The sequence below is a fragment of the Ixodes scapularis genome, unplaced genomic scaffold, assembly GCF_016920785.2.
Source record: "Ixodes scapularis isolate PalLabHiFi unplaced genomic scaffold, ASM1692078v2 PGA_scaffold13__105_contigs__length_92229423, whole genome shotgun sequence".
NCBI classification, from domain to species: Eukaryota; Metazoa; Arthropoda; class Arachnida; order Ixodida; family Ixodidae; genus Ixodes; species Ixodes scapularis.
In genome coordinates this window covers 57,832,307-57,836,950 of record NW_024609839.1, presented here as the reverse complement: position 1 = coordinate 57,836,950, position 4,644 = coordinate 57,832,307, and positions in this window count along the sequence as shown.

The window sequence follows — 4,644 nt, the reverse complement described above, 5'->3', positions numbered from 1 at the left end:
GTATGGTACGGTGACGTACAAAGACGAAGATCTAAGAATCTCAAACTTCTTTCACTTGGAAGTTCGTGGGTAATCTCCAATGGGTTCATGCACCTTTTGAAACTGTTGAGAATGTCTGGTACCAAGGCTGTCAGATTTTGGTCATCGGTGGCGAGGACAATTAAGTAATCGTCGACATATCTGAATACTTTTTTAACTTTTGACCCGTCGAGAGTTTGGTTTAAATTCCTGTCAAGGTGTGCGAGATACAGGTCACTGAGGATAGGTGCAATGCACGAACCAATACACACCCCTCTCTTCTGTAGATACGTGTGTCCATCCCAGGTGGCGAAGGTAGATTTTAGATAGATGTCAATTAAGTTGAAGAATTTGCTTTGGGATAGGCCTGCCGCATTCTGAAAGGCGGTAAAGTTAACCTTTAGCAAAGAAAGAAAAAGATGAGGCCTAGGTTATGCATTAGACGTGAAAGAAGAGAAAAGGCGGGAATATACAAAGAGTTGAAGTCAGCGCTGTGTAAAGCCTAGTTCACATGCAGCGGTTTTGGCCCTAGAGCGGCGCGATTTCTGCCGTCGCGGCGCTCTGGCCAGCACTAGCAATTCTGCGGCACGAGCGCCGCGACGGCAGAAATCGCGCCGCTCTAGGGCCAAAATCGCTGCATGTGAAACCCGCTTAAGTGTCCCTTTCTTTTGGTGTGACTGTGAACGTTGTCCTAGTGTTTGTTACGGGTGCGCTGTGTCCTCGTGCGTCATGAACTACCAACTCGCCCGAACTTCTGTTTTAACAATACGGAGTCTGCTTTTGATGCGAGCTGCGCTGCTTTCCCCCGGTGCTGCGCTTTCGTTGAACTTTTGTCGGGTCCTCAAAGATGAGGATACCGTTCACGTAGGGTTTCAAGAATCTGCTTCGTCGAACAACTTCAATCAAGCACGAAATGTCACCCACGGTACAGTGTACTAGATCTATGGCTATTTTTATGGCAGCCTGCCGCCATTGCGCTGTCCGCCATATTACTATGATGGCTAGAGATGATATAACACGAGCGTTTCGCCGCAGTAAGGTTGCAACGCCTATTGGCTGAGAGAAAAAAAGCAAAAACAAGCAAAACAACACAAACCGGAAGTGACGAAAGTTTTTGTTTTGTTTGTTTTTGCTTGTTTCAATTTTATTTTTTTTTGTTTATACTTTTTGTTTCTCCAAGTGTTTGTTGGGTGCTTTTTGGAGCGGTCGCGTCGGTTCCAGCGGTCTTTCTTGTATTATACGTTGTCGTGTTATGTGCCGCCGTATTGCCGAGTGGAGTTGGTCGTGATATTCAATGCTTGGGAACGAGCGTCGGCAGTGAAGTTCACAGCGCATTCATGCAAGCTAGCAGGCCTTGTCTCGCCACATGGAGGCCCGTGGGACGCTTGTTCGGAACGTAAAAGGTGAGTGAAATTTACCTACTCTGGTGGCGTTCGATCGTCGATGCGACACCGCAGTGGTGGAATTTGATAGCGCTTGGCTACCTCACGTAGCGTCGGGGACAAAGAAGATAGTAGAGATAATCAACGGGACTGGCATGTGGCTCCCGGGTGCCGCCTGCGCCGCATTTGCATTCAGTAATCGCACTTAAAGAAGTACCAAGCGCGTTGGGAATGTCAGCTTTTGACGAGCTCGTGCAGTCACAAAAGCGTTCTGTCGAAAGACGGGATTTACAAACAGATCAGGCTTCGCGGATGGCCCTCCCGGCGCGTCGAATTTGTGGCGGGTAAATATGTTGCCGTTCGTCCTGGATCGCTAGGTTGGACATTTGAGAAAAGGTACATGGAAGTGACGTAATGCAAAGGAGGAGCGTATCCTAGCAACACTCACGTGGCGGCTCTGCCCACTTTGACGCCGCTACGTCATCGCAAACTTGACACCCGTCACCCGTTTCAGCGACGTCCGGAGCCAACCACCGACGAGCGGAAGTAGCTACGCATTCCCTGAGGCGTCCCTACGCGCGGGATACGGGGTAGGATTTACTACGACGCGGGGAGCAGTTCCTGCGTTTAGCGAAGGAACGGCAACCAATCCTGTGCGCAGAGGTCGGCATTTCAGGTCGCCCTCACTCACCCTCACCCTCACAGCCACACTCACCTAAGCCCCTCACTCACCCTCACCCTCACAGCTACACTCACCTTCAGCCCCTCACTCACCCTCACCCTCACAGTCACACTCACCTTCAGCCCTTCACTCACCCTCACTGAACCTCACGGCCCTCACGCACTCACGGCCCTCACGGCCCTCACGGCCCTCACCGCCCTCACGGCCCTCACGCCCCTCACTCACTCATGGCCCTCACGCCACTCACCGCCCTCACGGCCCTCACCGCCCTCACGGCCCTCACGCACTCATAGCCCTCACCGCCCTCACGGCCCTCACCGCCCTCACCGCCTTCACGCCACTCACCGCCCTCACGCCACTCACAGCCCTCACGCCACTCACCGCCCTCACGCGCCGCCCTCACACCCCTCACGCCCCTCACGCACTGGTGGCCCTCACGCCACTCAGGCCAGCTTCAGATGGGGCAATTTCGCCCAGAAACTTTACGTCGCAACACCAGCAACACGGGCCGCCCGCGATCACACGCAGCAACCAATTGCTGCAATTTGCCATCGTCATCATAAAATTTTCTTTTTCTTTCACTATTTAGACACAATTACGCGTTATAAACGTGTTTTTATGCATTTAAATCTCGTTAAGAATACTAATGCACCTTTCTGAAACAGTTTATTTCCAAAAAAACGATCGATTTCAAACCAGAACCAAGTTTTTCGGTGTCATCATCGCCGGCACGAGGTATCCCGTGAAAATTTTGCGTCCCTGATTGGATGCAGCCGCTTCAAACGCATTCGAATTGCTCCGAGTTGCTTGCTTATTTCGAGCCGGACCCGATCTCAGCAATTCGTGTCGATCTAGGGAAAGCTAGAGAACAACCCGCCATTAACACCAAAATTGCTGAGAAAGATGCTCGATCTGAAGGGGGCCTCACGCACTCACCGCCTTCACGCACTCATGGCCCTCACACCACCTCATGTACTCACCGCCCTCACGGCCCTCACGGCCCTCACGCCTCTCATGCCACTCACTGCCCTCACGCACTCATGGCCCTCACACCCCTCACGCACTCACCGCCCTCACACCACTCACGCACTCATGGCCCTCACGCCACTCACCGCCCTCACGCCCCTCACGCACTCATACCCCTCACCGCCCTCACCGCCCTCACGGCCCTCACGGCCCTCACCACCCTCACGGCCCTCACGGCCCTCACCGCCCTCACGGCCCTCACAGCCCTCACAGCCCTCACAGGCCTCACGGCCCTCACCGCCCTCACGGCCCTCACCGCCCTCACTCACCCTCACGGCCCTCACTCACCCTCACTCACCCTCACACTCATGAATTTTCCTGGTTCAGAAACTCACTCACCCTCACCTCACCCGTGAAGATGAGGGTGAGTGAGGGTGAGTGAGGGCCCTCATGAGTGAGGTTTGCCGAGGTATGCCTGTGCGTCGCTGGCCGTCGCATCTGTTCTAGTACAGGTAAAAGTATTGAAAAACAATCAAAACCTTTTGGGCGTTGTTAAAACAAACCGCTTTTTTGTACCCTTTTGCAATACATTTAAGAATTAATTGAAGAGAAAGTTGTTCCAATAGTATGCGGGATGTGCGCTACGCGCCTTCTTCAAACCAAAATGTCGAACCACGAGGAGCCGGGTGTGCCGGGGGCAGCGGAGGGGTCGGCGGAACCAACGGGGAGCGCGCGAGTGACGGCTGCTTTAGTCAGAAACAATTTTTTTATCTTTCGAGAACTTGCTATTGCTGTGCTCAAATAAGAATGTTTGGCGCAACATCTGTGATAATTCTTTCAAAGTGGTCCAGTGTTTATATGGTGGTATGCTAGTCAGAGAATATATATATATTTTTTTTTCCTTTCGAAATTTAACTATTGTGCTCAAATAAGACCAGAGTGTTCAACAAGATATCTGTGATATATACTTAAGATTGCCCAATTGCTTAAATGGTTCCAGTCGATGCTCAGTTTTACTTCCAAGAATGAAATATTACATTCCATGTTATCACACTTTTATTCATGAAGTCACAGTTTTTTCTTTAAGAAATAAAGCAATTTTCAAAACAAACTATATGTGCACTGTCTTGAGATAACACAATCACCTAACTTTGATGAAGTACCATAAAAGAGATAATAAAATGGAGCAGAAGGCAAGACGCTTTGAAGCATTTGTAAAATGAAACAATGTCCGTGACAACAATATCCCTGGTTTAATCAGCAACTAAGAAAGCAATCTCTGCAAAAGCAAGCATTTCTTTCTAGAGGTAGTCTAAATTACTTCTGAGTTCTTTGCAGGGGCAATCCAGATGACCTGTTGGTCTGGCAACTAAACCTCCGAACCTTTTCTGTCACTGTCGACTGCGTCTCGTGCCTTCTGCTCAGAAAAATAAAAAAAAAAGGCTGTATCGATTTTACCGCGATGCACTCGACACGTATCCGGAGGCAGCACGCTGGCTGTGCGACGAACTTCACAAGGTGTAGGAGCTGAAGAGAGTATGTAGCTTGTGGACGGCCATGACTGTGGAGCAGGAAGCGAAGTGTGCACTTTACGGC